The following is an 18,122-nucleotide window of genomic DNA, read 5'->3' as shown; positions in this document are numbered from 1 at the left end:
TGACAAAACCGCAAGGCTGCATTAAATAAACTTCCTCAAATATGTCACCATTCAAGAAAGAATTTATGTATATCCCAACCAAAATGAGATGCCAATGCACATAGAAAATGTATAGTACTCATACAAGTGGGAGAAAAAGTCTCTTCATAATCTATGCCTTTTTGTTGTGCATAACCCTTTGCAACAAGTTGAACCTTATAGCAATCAATCTCACCATCTGGCTTGCGTTTCAACCTAATGGCATTTTTGCTAGGAGGAAAATCACATAAAGTCCATGTTTCATTTTCTATAAGTGCATCATATTCTGATTGCATGGCAGCCATCCAATTTTTTGAATTTTGTGCTTCATCAAAAGACAGAGGTTTCTCAACATCATGTAGGCTAGACACAACCAAAGCATAACAATCTGATGCTTAAGATGCATGGCGAGAGCCTGAACGAGTACGTCTAGACAAAGGTGTATCCCATTTACTGTCATGCAATGTATGCACTAGTCATTTTGGCATACCTCTAGCCTACTCATTTTCAGCCCTTTCCTCATCAAGTACAACATGTACATCTGCATTAGTAATAGGCTGATCTGTAACATTTTCAGAAACCCCCATAGGCTGTACATTTTACTCATTGGAATTTACATTCGTACTTCCACCACTGAAAAGAGGCAACAAAGTGTCATAAATGTCATGTGAGCTTACATTACTGTCTCTAGTACATGACAGCAAGGACTGGACAGAATCTTCCACAGACACAACATCCCATGAAACCAGAATACACTTTGTTTGTGGATGATACAACCTGTAACCTTTTCTTTCAGCACTATAACCAACAAAAATACATTTGACAGCCTTATCATCCAATTTTCGTATTTGTGGCACCAAAGCATTTGCCAAACAGCTAAAAACCTGCATGTGCTCAATAGAAGGCTTTCTATCATGCCATGCTTCATATGGAGTAATAGACTGCAAGGTTTTTGTAGGACACTTGTTTAGTACATAATTTGGCACACATGATGGCTTCAAGCCAAAAAGAATGCGGCAAAGCTTGACTTTTGACCATACATCGTGCCATTTCCGTAAGTGACCTATTTTTCCTCTCACCAACACCATTTTGCTGAGGTGTATAAGGCACTCTACATTGGTGTTTTATCACATGACTAGCCAGAAATGCATTAAATTCATGAGACATATACTCCCCCCCTCGATCGGAACGAAGGGTGCCCATAGTATATTTTGATACATTTTCAGCCATAGCCAGAAATTGTTTGAAGCACATAAAAACTTCGGACTTCGCTTTAAGCGGAAATACCCATGCATGCCTGGAGTAATCATCAATGAAAGTCATGAAGTACAGGTAATTGCCCAAGGACGGAGTTTGCATGGGCCCAAAAACATCACTATGCACAAGCTGCAATCTGCATGTGGCCCTAACTAAACCATCCTTTGGAAACTTAGAAAGCTGCATTTTACCCAGAATACAACCTTCACAAACATGTTTGATAGGTGCTTCAAGAGGCGGCAAAGAAGCAACCATATCAGATTTCTACAAACGCAGCAAACGCGCAAAATTCGGATGACCAAAACGTGCATGCCAAAGTTTTGCATCTGAAATAGTCCTTGAATTTGCAACAACATTTACAAAATTTTATCCACACTTGTCATATAAAGTGAGCTTATACAACCCACGGCACAAAAGGCCAGATGCAACAATTTCGTCACGAAAACTGAGATCATGAACTGTACATCTGTCATCCACAAATTTGACTACAAGTCCAAGTCTAGCAAGTGCGGATATAGACAAGAGATTCTTCTTGATCCCAGGTACATAAAGTGCATCAACGAGTGTAAAATAACCTGCATGTGCTCAATAGAAGGATTTCTATCATGCCATACTTCATATGGAGTAATAGATTGCAAGGTTTTTGTAGGACACTTGTTTAGTACATAAGTGGCACACATGATGGCCTCAAGCCAAAAAGAATGCAGCAAAGCTTGACTTTTGACCATACATCGTGCCATTTCCGTAAGTGACTTGTTTTTCCTCTCAGTAACACCATTTTGCTGAGGCATATAAGGCACTGTACATTGGTGTTTTATCTCACGACTAGCCAGAAATGCATTAAATTCATGAGACATATAATCCCCCCCTCAATCCGAATGGAGGGTGCCCATAGTATATTTTGAAGCACATGAAAACTTCGGACTTCGCCTTAAGCAAAAATACCCATGCATGCATGGAGTAATCATCAATGAAAGTCATAAAGTAAAGGTAATTTCCCAAAGAAGGAGTTTGCATGGGCCCACAAACATCACTATGCACAAGCTGCAAACTGCATGTAGCCCTAACCGAACCATCCTTTAGAAATTTAGAACGCTGCATCTTACCCAGAATACAGCCTTCACAAACATGTTTGACAGGTGCTTCAAGAGGCGGTAAAGAAGCAACCATATCAGATTTCTGCAAACGTAGCAAACTAGCAAAATTCAGATGACCAAAAAGGACATGCCAAAAGTTTTTCATCTGAAATAGCCTTTGAATCCAAAACTGCATTTGAAAAATTTTGCCCACACTTGTTATACAAAGTGAGCTTATACAGCCCACGGCATAAAATGCCAGATGCAACAATTTCATCACCAAAACTGAGATCATGTACTGTACATATGTCATCCACAAATTTGACTACAAGATACGATCTAGCAAGTGCGTATACAGACAAAAGATTCTTCTTGATCCCAGGTACATAAAGTGCATCAACAAGTATGAAAGAACTGCCATTTGCAGTAGTAAGCACAATCTTTCCAACTCCCTAAACCGGATAAGAGGCATTGTTGGCACAAGTAACTGAATTCCCATGAGGGATAGACTCGAGAGAGGTGAACAAATCACGATGTGAGGTAATGTGCTTTGTAGCACCATTGTCAAAATACCACACATGTGAATCTGTAGCAACTGACATGCATGGATCATGGACAACAAGATTATAGGTACACTCTGCACTAAAATCCCATTCTACATCAACATCAGCATCACAGTCTCCTTCACAAAAGGCTCAATAATAGCTACATTTGTAGTGGAACCACCCTCTTTCTTCTTAGTCTCTTTTGCCTTCAATTAGGACACTGCTTGATCAAGTGATCATTAGCTTTACAATAATGGCAACACATCTTCTTTTTGCCATTATCACTAGAATTTCTAGACAAATTGCTGCCAGTAGAAGCATTAGGAACATGTGATAAGCATGTTCAACTGCACGATATCTAGTCCTGTTTTTTCTGGAAAGTGACTCTTGCAACAACAATGTGCATAATGCATCAAACTTGACAACTTCAGGATTTCCTTGGGTCATAAGTCTCCAAGTACTAGCAAAAGTCTCGTAAGAATTTGGTAAGGAATCAAGAATAGTCTGCACAAGGAAACTGTCTAAAATGACTTCACCGACAGAAATAAGTTGCTCATTGATATCCTTGACACCAACAAGGAAAGTGTCCTTATCATCTTCCTCATGCATAATCTTTGACTCCAGCTCTTTACGCAGCAATGTAATTTTTGTCTAATTGCGGTTTGCATAAATACTATCCCAAGCCTGTTTTGTAGATTTCACTGAACGAATATGATGGTGCACTTCACAGACAATGCAATCAATGCATGAGCTTGCGCATCATTTACATCCCAAGGAGCTTGTTATGCCATAGGCAAAACAACTCCAACAACAGAAATCCTTGTAGCAAGACCTGCAACATCCTCAACATCGCCTACATCCTTAGAACTAGGATGTACATCAATGCCTTGCACAATATTCCATACACCCTTTGACACAAGAACATGTTGCATCCCACATAGGGTAAGTGTCCCCATCCAATCTGTCCTCAGCAGCAAACATCTTGAACACATCTGTGTTGTTGTCAGCCATGAAAAATGCATGCACCTGATGAGAAAAATGCCCGAAGTGAGGAGAAACTGAGTGAGACCAGCACGTGCTATATAGCACAACCTGTAGTAGACTATATGGCACTGATGCAATAATTGGCACTGACACAAAATGACAAAATAGCCTATGTAGTATTGCCTATAGTGGAAACAGCGGCCAAAATGAGCTCGAATCAAAAATTTGAGCAAGTGAGCTGCGAACGCTCGCCAAAGCTCACAAAAATTGGAGAAAGTGAGTAGGCGTGTGCTAGAGCTACTGGCGACTAAGCTCGAGAGGACGCAACCTGCTTTGATACCAATTGTTGGAGCTAGGGTTGCAAGGAAACGCACACAGCTTGGAGAAGATAAAGGAAGCTCAAGGCACACAATAGATAGTATATTACTTAGTGTGCAATGGAAAGATAGATAGCCCTAGAGTGATGGGTGTATATACAATGCACGGGGGTGAAAACCTCCTAAAGAGGGAAAAAATGCCATAGTGGTCCTAGTGTGTTCACACACATGACTACCACATGTATATGGTAACACATTCAATTTATAATTCGATAGTATGTCGCACTTGCATTATGTGATCCCAGATGCATTCTGGTTGTGCCTTAGACTACGGGCATCTGTGAGTTTCCACTATAAGATGATTGATTTTTCTCATGGTGTTCCTGAAGCCCGCTTGAATGTTTCCTTTTTTATGTGCAACAGAACATCTTTGTTGTATTGGATGACATGCATGGATGTTTATCAAAATCTTTCTAATACTTCATCTTTTGATACATATTTTGTGTTGGCTACCTATATTGATGCAAAGCTAAGTTATTCTTTTCATGCCATAGTGTGTAGATGTGGTTCATCTGTAATGCTTGATCTTTTGGGTAAGGATGTAAAGCATTCAATAATGTGTTTAGGTTATTCCTTCATCCCCTTCTATAATTTGGCTCATCATAATGCCTATACACTGGCTATGGTGTTCATCATAATGCATGCACTATGGATGACGATGTAAAGCATGCAATGATGCATCCAGTGTTAAAATAATCATTTTCATGCTTTATGTGCATGATGTGGTTCATCCACGATGCATTTCCAAGGTCTAATTCATTAGTGTGATGCACAATGGTAGTTTACCATTCATCAAACATAGGAATGTTAAGGTCGTCTATCGTCATAGTCTCATGCATCATGGAAGTTATCCCATGCATTCACGATTCCCAAGAATGGCTATTTATGGCTTAGGGAGTTAGTACATGATGGGATGATACTTATGCAATGATGGTGCCTTCTTTATGGATCCATATTCAATCAAGAATGGAATTTGATGGAATAGGATGTTGATATATTATCAAAGCTTCATGAAGATTGGAAATGGTTTTTAGATATGCCTTCTTGTGGGTGGTATGTGTTACTACAAAAGCTATAGTTAATTCTTTCCTATCCCAAGGAATACTTCAAATGTCAGCATAATTTCAATCCCTTGAAGGTTTCAAAAGCAATGCGCCTTATTTGGAGCTTGTGTGTAGCATTTTGTTCAATTTTAGCTTGGTATGCACTTCACTTTATTGTATATAATCTTGTATATTGAGCTTTGTTTCACTATATTTTTCCTTTGTTCATGAGTGGTAGAATAAGAAGCTCACCTAAGATGTAAACAAGCCACATGTCTTTAGTCATATCCAATCTATATATCCTTAAAGTTCCAATTTATGATCCATCGGTTATTGTGCAACAAATTTGGTCGACGTTGAGAGTTGGATTCTATAGTCAAATTATGCAGGTCCATTTATTCATCAATTTTCTAATCTCTATTTTAACTAGTTAAGAACTTAAACATTTTGGAGAGTATATATCAATGTTTAAAAAAATATTTATGTCACAAGAAGGATGGTTATTTTTTCTTGCAAAAAGGTCTTTGCTTTCAATAAACACTTATGGGTATTTTATCTTACCAAGAATCAACTCTATGAAGTTGATAGTTTTCTCTTCCTGAAGTTTGTACTCTTCAAGGGCTAGTATATTTCTCTGTTTAAGGGCACCCTTTGGATTTGGACTTTTATGTTTCCTACCCTATTTTGTAATTTCCTAATGGCTAGTAGGTGCCCAAAACGAGTTTTTCATTTCTTTCTAGAGGGAATCACTGAAGATCTTTACTTAAAAGTTTGGACAAAAGGAGGGCGGTGGCACGTGTGAAGGAAGAGAGAGAGAGAGAGAGAGAGAGAGAGAGAGAGAGAGAGAGAGAGAGAGAGAGAGAGTTAGTAACCATTTTAAATTTTCCTTAGGCTAGTTAGTATTTGTCGAGGTGGAGGAAGAGGGAAAATTGGACACGACACGCGCGCGCGCGAGAGAGAGAGAGAGAGAGAGAGAGAGAGAGAGAGAGAGAGAGAGAGAGAGAGAGAGAGAGAGAGAGAGAGAGAGAGAGAGAGAGAGAGAGAGAGAGAGAGAGAGAGAGAGAGAGAGATGATGTTGCTAGTCATTCCTTCTCTGTCCCTTTCTTTTGTCTCTCGCTCACGTTGTTGTGTCTGCACGGATACCAGCATGAACGCACTGCACAAATCCAAGGGAGATGCAGTGAATGGGATTTGGGAGAGAGAGGGCATGAAATGGGAGGTCATGTAGTCCTGGCAAGGCTATGCAGGATGTGATTTGTGTGGAAGTAACAACTGCGATAGATATGATGCGATGCAGGATAGCAGCCCTCTCTCTCTCTCTCTCTCTCTCTCTCTCTCTCTCTCTCTCTCTCTCTCTCTCTCTCTCTCTCTCTCTCTCTCTCTCTACCAAGGGCAGGCAGAGCTGCAGGGGTTTTGTCTGCACGAGTTAGGTTGGCAAGCCCAAGGACGTCCAGATTGACTTGCACATATGCAGGAGGATGTACGGGCATGGGGTTGTTGCTGAAGGTGCAGAGGAAAATACACAAAGGCGGGAATGGATTGCCATAGCAAACACTTGTGCATTTTTCTTCAAAGTATGCCGCAGGTCGGCGTGCTGCAGAACAGCCCCAGGTGGGCAGGCAGGGGAGAAGGAGGAATGGCACGTGTGCATCACCTCCACCTCAGATTTCATTGCTAAAATGAATTAGCCTTTCGGGTCAATGGAATCTTCAGCATTAATTATAAATAGTGTAGTAGTTGCATTTCTACCATCTTTAGAAAGTTCTCTCATTAGAGAACCTTATTTTTTAGAATCTTTACATGCTAACAAAATCCTCTTTGAGCTAAGTTTATTTGTTATCCTTAAGTCTTTTACATCTTTGTTATTATGAAGGCTACAATGGATGTTGATAAAAGTACTTACACTAAAACTGTCTACATGAATATTTCTCTTATATTGCCTTATTTTGTAATTTTTTATGAAATTATTTGAAATGAAAATACAGAATCTTCAAGCTACCATGAAGTTCTTGGACCATCTACTTTTTTTGATGATATGATAGGATCTAACTTCCTTTCCCCTCAAGGACCTTTGCCTTGCTTAGATAATGTTGGGAGGCGTTGTACCACGAGCTAATTGCAACCCACACAAAATTATCAAATCCGTGGATCGGCAATCCGGCTAGGGCATGGAAGCACGAGCATCGGATGAATAGGAATAGAGGATTCAAGAGATCACCTCTTTGATACAAGTAGAGATTAGCCATGGCGAGACTAACTCTAAACCTACTCTAATCACTAATCAATCAACTCCTGCACACATCAAGTCCACCGAAGTCCAACTTACCATTGATTAGAAACCCCAAGCACACTAATGATAAGCACACACTAATTACTACACGCCAATCATGACACTTCATCAATAGCTACACACACGAGGTGAATGGTGCTAGAGTTTCATAAAACCTATCTACACACAAGAAAACAATAGGGCACACACACTAATTACAAGATTAAGACCCAACTTAATCAACCGAATTAGTGATGTTAAATCTCATAAATCGAATGCTTATGGAAGAATAGGAGTGGTTAATAGCAAGAAGTACATACATCTCAAAAATCTAGAATAATGAAAGTGTAATACTACTTCATGACATAATGAAATTTAGAGAAGACGTAGACTAATGAGAAAACAAGGATTAGATTGATAAAGAAGAGCTTACTCTAATTAAAATGGTTAGCACTAGCCTCTCAAGCATAGACATTGAGCTCAAGGCTAAGACATAGAGTGAACACTCAAGAGAGAGGGAGCTCTCAAAAGTGGATCCTCAAGAGTGGATACTCAAGAATGAAGCCTCCTTGCATAAAGGCTTCCTTTTAAAGGCTTTCATCACAATCCCTTCTACTATGGGTTTAAGATTGAGCCCTCAAACTACCATATACAACTTTGGAACTCCAAGTGAGCCCAGGACTTATACAAAGTGAGTGGGAAATATTGTGACATCCATAGCATATCTCCCGCTTGATGCGTGTGTTAGCCGCTTCTAACAGCTTCCTTTAGTTTCTCAATATCTTCTTTGATCTTTCTGGCAAATGTTTCATTGTACGTGTATGGCCTTTGTCCGCTTCGTTTTGCATAATCTCTCATAGGTATGATATGTTGACAGATTTCTGGATGAACACCCTTGAGATCCTTGTAAGACCAAGCGAAGATATCCGGTATTCTTTTTGTAAGCTTATCAAAAGCTCTTCTTCTTCTTCTGTTAGGTCATTTGCAATGTAGGTAGGCCTACGCTCTTCTCCTGGTTCATCCAAATCTATCTTTTTTGTGTTTTCAGCCCTTCGTAGGACTTGCCCTGTTTTCTTAGTTCTCTAATAGGTTGTTCGACTATGATTTTTCAATCTTGGAGAGTATATTTCTTGTAATGTGTTGGAACACTCATTACATCTTTACCATCCCCTTCTGTGGTTTCCATTTTGGTCGTATATATCTTCTTTAGAGCTTTTTTCAACTCTTGATACTTCTTTTTCTTCTCAACTCATGTCATGGTTGGCTCCTTGTCCTATTTCTTTGGCTTTGCTTGAGTATCCTTCCTTGTTTTTCTCGATGTTTTTGACATTTTTAAGGTTTCATTTGAAGGATATCTGCCATTGATTTTATCCTTGACACAATCATGTGCATCTATCTACACCAGGAACTATGTTCTACTGGAGACTGATGGCATAGGTCTAGCTTTCACATTTCTGGTGTCTCTTTTTTGTCTATACCATTTTTGTCTTCTCGATTTCTGGTTTGAAAAGTCAAAAAACTTTTTCTCCCCTCATTTCATGAGTAGCTTAGCTCTCACATGTTCCCGAATCTTCTGAGGTAGCTGAGTGTTCTTATAACTCATCTGTTGCATCGTAGTAGAGGTTTGAAAAGACTTGTTGAGGTTTCATCAAATCCTTGGATTCCTCATTTTCATCTTCAATGTAGAGGTTTAAAATCATTTGGATAGGAATTATGGCATAGCCATCCTCATTGCAAAATTGAGTAGTCATAGACGTATTCACACATACATCCATTGTTGCTAAAATTTGTGTCCACTCAAATGGCTCAAACAAATGTTGTGGAAAGGGTTCAGGTACATAGGCTTCATTTGTGCAATCCCTTTCTAAGATACATTCTTCTCATTTTAAGCTTCCCTTTTCTGAAGCTCGGCACATCTAAATAGGAGTGTCTTTGTTCAACCACGATGGAAGCTTAGTTTCAGCCAAAGAGACTGAATTGAACTCTTGTATGGGTGTTTCCATGACATCTCTATAAGTGTGATCTTTTAGATTAACCCTTGTGATAAATCCCACTTGCTTCAAGTACAGATAATTGTTTCCCCAATCTTGGATAAGCTGTACCTATCGCATGAAAGGTCTTCCCAATATGATATTATAATTGAGTTTCTTCTCAAAGTCTACTATGGAAAAAGTGTGTTGATATTCAATCCCACAGGAATTAATTATCACTTTTTCAAGCAGTCCTAAGGGTCTTTCAATGTGTCCATCAACCAATTGAAATTTCATTCGAGTTTGTCTAATGGTTGGTTGTCCCCAGGATTCCCATACTGCTTTTGTGGCTATGGCTATGCCCACCCCACTATCCAGTATTGTCATGGTTTCTATGTCATTATATTTCACTGGAAGGGTGGTGTTTCCTTCTTCCCCTTCATAGTATTCTCAGACTTTGTTCATCGGAACAGATCGAATCTCTTTGTTATCCATTTTGTGTTTCAATCTTCCCAAACTTTTTACGACGAGCCCCGTTATCCCCACCTTCTTTAGGATTTTCTGTAGATCATTCCATAAATATGGTCTGATTTTTAATAGTTCTCCTAAAGTAAGAGTGCATTGGATGGGTGTAGACATGATTGAATGAACATTGTCTACTTCTAGGGTCTATTCTGCTCTTTTTACCTGAGTGCTCTTACACTCTATGGATTCATCTTCGTTATCTCCCAAGTAAGAGGGTAATATTTTCAAGGTCAATGGTTTAGACATTCCTGAAGCTTCAGATCCGCAATCCCCATAGAAAGATTGTACATCCATGTCCATATCAGGAGGTAGGTTGTCTAACCAAAGTTCCTCTATAGGAGCTAACTTTAGAGTTAAGCTCCATCTTTGATCTCTCTAACTTTTTCCCATAAGTCTCTTGGTGAGTCTTTCTCCACGAATGGAATTCCATCTAAGTCATCTTCGCTGTCCGGCACTATAAGTTTTGGCTCTTTTGGTTCAAAGTGGGGTTCTACCACCACTTCATATTTTTCTTGATTGTCTCTTTCCACAAGCTCCTCAGGTTTTGCCATACTTTCGAGCTTGGGTTTTTGTTTTTCCAGCATCTCTTACGTGATTCTTACCAAGTTTTGATAAGCTTCAAGCTTAGCTGCTTCCATCTCTGGAGAAGGATAGTTTTTCCATTTGTTTCTATGCTTTGGCCTGCTTGCTTAGAAGGCTTCCAAGGCTGCTTTAATAGGCTCAAAAATTTTATCAACCAAAATTGATCCTCCAGATTTCACGGTTGTTTCTTTGATTTCTCTTCCAGTTCCTTTCACCTTTTCCTGGAATAGTTGTTTTGCTTTCTCCTCGATTGCAGCTCGTTGTTTCTATTTTCTTATCTCATACCTTTTGCTTCTACTTCTTTTGGTCTTTTGAGAGGCAATTTTTGTATTCTCTGCATCATCAGAGGAGTTATGTTTCTTTTTACTAGCCTGGGCTCTATTGATTACCTTGATTGGAACAATCGGTTCACTCTCAAATGAGCTACTAGGTATCACTTGGACTACGTTTACTACTGTTTTACCCTTGTTTAAAGGATTTTTAGGACAATATTCCGGGAAGTGTCCCCCGTTTTTGCAACATTGTATGCAATAAGCTTCAACTGGCTTGAGGTTTTTGTCAGGCTCTGGGCATTCATTTTTCCAATGATCATCTACACCACAGTTATGGCAGTTTCCCATTCTTGGCTTAATCATGGGTCTTACCATAGGAGTTCTAACACCTTGATTAGCTACATAATACATTTGTGCAAGCTTTGGTGGAGTTTAAGTCACAGGTTCTTCCACTGGTGGTGGATGTGCATTATACCAATCTCCTTCTACCATTACTGTAGATGGACTATGCTCAGCATAGGGTGTAACAGACACTAGTGCTTGTTCATCTATGACTCCTTCTGGATGCATGTACTTGAGAGGCACTACATTATGTCCTGGATACAGAGGTTGTTGACCCAACACGGGTTGAGGTCTTTCCATACCCATAGGTGGTCTTTGAGCTGGTGCCATGTTAGACTGGTATCTATACATGGGTTGTCCTTGTGGCCTCATGGGCACATACTGAAAATTCCCATCATACTTTGTGCGGTAGTAGCACTTGTTGGTCTCATGGTTGGTCCATTTACCCTCTATTGCACACCATTTCTGCGGTCTAATTGGTTGTCCTTGTTGAGGTATCCCTTGCCCTGGTCCCCTCATAGGTGCTTTTTGCATGTTATTCTCATGTCATTCATCCTTTTGAGCATGTCTTCTATGGCTGAAAGTGGTGCTGCAGCAGCAGCCATTCCCACTTGTGCTGGTTTAGTGGATACTATTTTCTCACTTTGCTTATCCTTAGGGACATATTCTTCATTGAAAATATCACAATTGTCTCCTAAGTCAATAGCATCTGACACACACTCTTCTAGGGTTGTATGCTTCTTGCTATACAATATAAAATGAATTTCTTTGTTTAGCAGCCTCTCTAGAAACAATGATACCAGTCGTTCTTCTGTAGATATCTCTAGCTGTGGGCATCTGGCAATGTATTGTTTCATCCGAGCTGCACAATCCCTAATAGGCTCACCTTGTTTCTGTTTGAAGCTGTAGATTTGAGCTACCGTATTGTGTTTGATCCCTGTTTTGGAACAAGCAACTACAAACTCTTGAGCTAATGTGTTCAAGTCCATGATTGACCTTGGTGGAATGTTTTGGAACCATGTCAATGCTTTTCCTTCTAATGTCATTTCAAACCCCTCGAATTGAGTATGGAAATCGAATATCCGTTCTGATCTTAGCACTTGCTTAAAGCTTGCTAAGTGGTCGTATGGATCCTTTCATCCACTGTATTTTCTGACCCATTTTTGAAATCAGCTGGCTCGACGCGTCTATTTGGTTCAACTCCCAGTGTCCTGGCAGTTGGTCCTGTTCCGAGTCCTTCAAACCAGTCTGTTGAAAATAGTGACTCATGTAGCCCTGGACCGGCCTTAGTGTCACCCGATTTTCTTTGTGATGAGGTTGTTTTTGGTTTCTTAACATTACTCTCAGAAGATCTCTCACAGTGTTCATCTCTTGGAATAGGTTCTAGTCCTTGGCCCAATATCCACTCCCTTATTGAATATCCTTGATATTTGGTTTGTTCCACCTCCTAAGGAGTCAGCATAACAAAGTTGTTGTTATAACAATCCCTAAACAGGTAGGTTGGTAGATCTGCTGATCCCTTTTCCTTGATCTTGAATATATAGATGATTTTCATTGGTGTTAGTTGTCCTGATTTGGCATGCGAAGTCTATCCTCCCAACAATAGACTCCGATCCTAGGATTATCAGTACTTAGCCGTTTCAAAGGCTTCAAATCAACTTGATTGTATCCCTCAAATTCTAAAGAAGTTGGTCCTTCTTTTGCAGCCATATCTGGAATTATGGTATTTACTTCTAACCCCCATTTTTCTATCATGTCAGGGTCTTTGACTTGTAAATACTGAGTTCCGTTTCTATCTATGTACATTTTTCCTTCCTTGTTTGCCCTGATTTCCTCTTCGAACTCAATACCATGGTCATCGATGCAAATAGCATACTCTTTGTTAGGATCCAGGTAAACCTGAGCTTCATGGCAATTAGTCTTATAAAAAGAGAGTATATGCTTATAGCGCATTGTCATTCCGATTTCCGAGTGAGTCGAATAAGAAGACATTTCGGACGTTGAATCAGAAAAAGTGTTTGAGACTTCTTCAAGGATAGTATGCAAAGAATTGCCTTGATTCACACTTTCTTCGGTGGATACTCTACTGGAGGTTTCTCCAAGTACACCTTGATTTCCTAGTACACAACTAGATCTAAGGTTCATAAAGACTTGTGAAGCCCTGGATAGAGTACTTACCATCGGATTGACTTGTTGTCAATTTCTTCCACTTGACTGGATTGCACTTTCGGTCAAACTGCCGATTCCTTGTCTGCAACCTGATTCCTGTATCAATTTTTGATCAAGTTAGCTATTCTTTCATGAAGACTGTGTAATTTTTGCTAACTATTGTGATTGGTCTCTATGCATCACTTCAATTCGAGCTATTTTAGTCAGCAGTTGAGACTTTCAGACTCGACTTTGACAAAAATCAAAGGATTAATTTGCAACCTAGAAACTGAGTGAACATGTACCAATTTGGATCCGATTGAACCCAAAATTGCCTGGTGGCTTTGTATTATACTGGTCTAACACAATACAAGTTCAAAAGTCAAAATTGGTGGCTCTGCGTAGCAATAGTAAATAATCACGATTATTTACTTTTGTCAGCTTTTACACTTTTTGGCTTGGTTTGCCAAGTATACAACCTGTTAAGGTCCTTGGAAAAGTTTCAACAAGTTTAGACAAAATCTGTTCAAGTTTATCAACTGTTTTGTGTTTGTAGACTTTGATTTCAAGAATATGGCTTAAGTCTCACTTTTGTGATCCAAATTTTACCAAAATTAATTTGTGTAGTCTACTTGATATGGTTGACCTTGTGGTATGCTCAAATATGCAAGATTGTCAATTTTTGGAGCAATAGTAATAATCGTGATTATTTACTCTATCTAAAGTTTTTGCAAGTTTTTGTCCCAATCTTGACACAAATCTGTTAAGCATCTCAACTTAAGGTCTCTAGCCAAGTTTTATCAAGTTTGGACAATTTTTGGTCACGATTTCCAATCCAATGATCCAAATCTTACCAAGTTTGGTTTGTGGGCTTACTACAACATGATAAAACTAGTTGTATGCTAGCTTGGTCAAAAAAGTTGAAAAATGGGACAGTAGTAAATAATCACGATTATTTACTTCTAGCAAATTTTTGCATCTTTTTGGTCAACTGAGCATGTAAAGATGTCCATCACATCAATATAAGTCTATGAATCAAATTTCATTGAGTTTGGACTATTTTTTCCTTATTGTAAACAAGTCTTCCGTCAAAGGATTAAGTTGTACTCAAAGAATTATTCATTTAATTGATGATTACAGTGTTTGCCAGATCTTTCAGTGTCTGCTATTCTCTCTCTTTTACACCTCTCACAGCCAGAGGCTCGGCGCCTGCCTGCTGGCTCACGTTTTGAACACATATCCCCCGACAACGCGGCATAGGATTTCCTATGGCCTCTCCTTTTTGGTGGTTCGAAAGTTGCACCATCACTTTCTTCTAAGGAGGAAGAATTTGAGGAGGATGGAGAAGAGGGTGACCTCTTTCTCGCCTTTTTCTTCCCTTGGTCTTCCTTGTCTGCACTATCACTTTCTTCATAAGAGGGTGACCTCTTTCTTGCCTTTTTCTTCCCTTGGTCTTCCTTGTCTGCACCATCACTTTCTTCATAAGAGGAAGAGGATGAAGAAGATGGAGAAGAGGGTGACCTCTTTCTCGCCTTTTTCTTCTCCTGTCTTTTGTCATCCCTCTTTGAATTATGGTGTGGAGAAGTGTGCGATGGTCTTCTCTGTTTAGGGGGTGTTGGAGAGCGTTTTGCCTACCGTCTTCATGGAGCCATCTCCGTTGAGGTGACAGGAGACTCACTTATTTCTCGTTCTTTTGGTGGGGACTCTTGAGTTCTCCTTTGGAAGGGAGAGATGTGTTATCAAGTAGTAACTTTTTGAGCCCTTCGTATGGATCCTCTTCTTCTTCCCAAATCGGAGGGAGGCCTCTTTTGGAAGTCTCACAAGGAGGCTTCCTAGGTACTCTCTCTTCTTGGTGGGAGTTTGGAGAATCCCATGAGCACGAAGCTGCCGTTGCACTTCATTTTCGAGGGATGGATTACCCATGGCTTGTTGAAGCCTAGAAACAAGGTAGTTAAGAAGCATAGGGGCATCATTAGTAGCCTGCTCATTAGCAAAATCAAAGCTATCAACAATATTTTCACTCTCTTTACTATTGTCAGCCATTCTAACAACTTTTAGGTGTACTTTGGCACTTCAAGCCCTAGTTGCTACTCCTCTTTACCCCTTTAAAAAAGCACTCAAGCTCCTGTACCCGTGGCTCGAATATCATTAATTGCAAGGAATAGAAGAGAGGGTCTTTCAACACCAAGACAGTACTGGATCCTGTCAAGCTTCTAATAGCTCAATAGTGGTTCAGCAGTCGGCAAGCCCCATAGGACTCCACTATTAAGACCATGGCTCTCGACGGTGATGCCCCGTTATCTAACAAGGCAGGCGCACTGCAAGGCTGAAAAATCCCTATTCTACTTACTCAATTGCAATTAATAATACCAACCATTTATATTTAGATTGAGGACCTCCCTTCTTCAGCAAGAAAAGAGAAACCTTGTGCTCTAATACCAATGCAACATTTAATGGCCTAGTAACTTGTGTGTAGTAGAAAATAGCATCAACATAGTGAGCATTTCATTAGAACAGATTCTTAATGAGCATAGCAAGAGTGCTTGGATGGAGAGAGCAACAAAAAGCATAACACCTAGTTTGATAAGAATGAACAATACTTCAAAAGAGAGAGAAATTAAGCTTTTGACAATAGTTGAGGACCGGATTTATGTTGAGATGTCGAGCTCTACACCTTGAGCTGGCATCCACTACGGGTCTTGGCCGCTTACGGCATTTACTCACTGGCGCGTTATGTGACCGACACGGAGGATCTCTGCCAGTGATTCTACAGCTGGACTACACTTATAGTGCCAGCCTAGTACGCTTCTAGCGAGTTCACACTTAGTGACCACATGTACATATGTGCTACTTTTCAGCTTTAGCACTTAGTCATTTTGTACTCTCTTTTCTGTGAAGAAGAAGAAGAAGCTTTCCATCTCTGTGTGCTTTGTGCTTGTCTTGTGTAGCTCTCTTGCATCCTCATTCTTTACATGGTATCAGAGCCTGGTGCAGGCAAGAGAGGTTAAGAGAGCAAGAGCATCACAATCCCTTCGTTCGCACAAGTTTCTGAACAGGTCTCCAAAGTGCAGTATACAGAGATTTACTGTACAAGTACAGTGGTTGTGAAACGCTTGATTGTGGACACTCGTTGAGTGTAGAAAGCGTTACAGGAACCACGATAGCAAGTTCAGCAGATTTGCAGGTTTTTGCAGATTGCAGCTATTTTGTCTTAGTGCTTCAAGATGTCTGACGGTTTCAGTCAGATTGTTACTGAGAAGCTTGAGAAAAATAACTACCCTGCATGGAAGTTCAGAATAACAAATTTCCTAAAAGGAAAAGGTTATTGGGACTATGTAGAAGGAGACAATGAAAAGGAACCAGAGATTCCCGAGGCAAATGCTACAGCAGATCAAAGGAAAGCTTTGAGGGACTGGCAACAAGGCCAGAGCAAAGTGATGTATTGGCTTTCTATGAACATCACAGATGGAATGATGGGCTATCTACAGGATGCTGAAACCCCCGCCATTGCATGGAAAAACTTAGGCAGAGTGTTCGAGGTGAACACCAAGGCCAGGAAGCTTCAACTAAAGTCGGAGCTAAATCAGGTTAAGAGGAACAACCTCTCCATCAATGATTATGCTTTGAAGATCAAGAGTATCATTGAGGCTCTTGGATCTATTAAAGTCTCAGTGGAAGACGATGACATTGTCCGTGCATGCTTGGATGGTCTAGGAGATGAGTATGTACATTTTAGGTCTTCCATGAATACAAGAGACGACATCCCCGTGTTCCAAGATTTGATTTCTATGCTTATTCTTGAGGAGAAGAACCTTGACACATCTTCTTCTCATGGCAGAAATAATTCTGAACAGGACTTCTATTCTAACTCCAACAGAGGTAGAGGTAGAGGTCGTGGTCGAGGCCCAAGGGGTTGCAGGGGCCAATTTCTGGAAGGTCAATCAAATCAAAACAATACAGGTGGCAGGGGAAACCAGTCTCAAGGCAGGGGGAGTCAAAGAGGTCGTGGTGCAGGATCAAGCAGGCAGCAACATACTCCAGATAGTAGAGAATGTTGGACTTGTGGTGAAAGAGGTCACATGTCACGTGACTGTCCAAAGGGAAAAGCAAGTAGAAAGAGAGAACAGGGCAACTATGCATCTACTAGCAGAGATGCAGATGACAGCAAAAACGAGCGCATGTTTGTTATGCAGCATGTAATGAATACAATGACTGCAGAGAATTCCACCCAAGATGATGTTTGGTATGTGGATTCAGGTGCCTCTAATCACATGACGTCTCGTGGAGAGTGGTTTAGAGATATGCGCAAACCAGATGTGTCAGGCTATGTGCAGACAGGAGATGACACAGCTCACCCCATTGCTCATGTAGGGGACATACCTCTAAATACGAAGAGTGGGAAATCAAAGTACTTAGCAGATGTACTTCATGTCCCAAACATTACAAAGAATCTTGTTTCTGTTGGACAAATGGTTGAGCAGGGTTTGCAGGTTCGCTTCAATCCAAATGGTTGTTATGTAGAAGATTTCCAGAATGGCTGTAAGCTGATCACAGAGGGAAAATGTGTGGGCAGAATGTTTACGCTGAATGTAGACATGCCTGAGGTAAAAGCTACATTATTTGCACAGGGCACAGGTGTTGTGGCTGATATTGACATTTGGCACAAACGCATTGGCCATGTCAATGAGCAGAGATTGCGCAGCATGCAACCAAA

This window comes from Adiantum capillus-veneris, chromosome 26 (genome assembly GCF_014529385.1).
Source record: "Adiantum capillus-veneris isolate H3 chromosome 26, ASM1452938v2, whole genome shotgun sequence".
Classification (NCBI taxonomy): domain Eukaryota; kingdom Viridiplantae; phylum Streptophyta; class Polypodiopsida; order Polypodiales; family Pteridaceae; genus Adiantum; species Adiantum capillus-veneris.
This window is presented reverse-complemented; position numbering follows the sequence as displayed.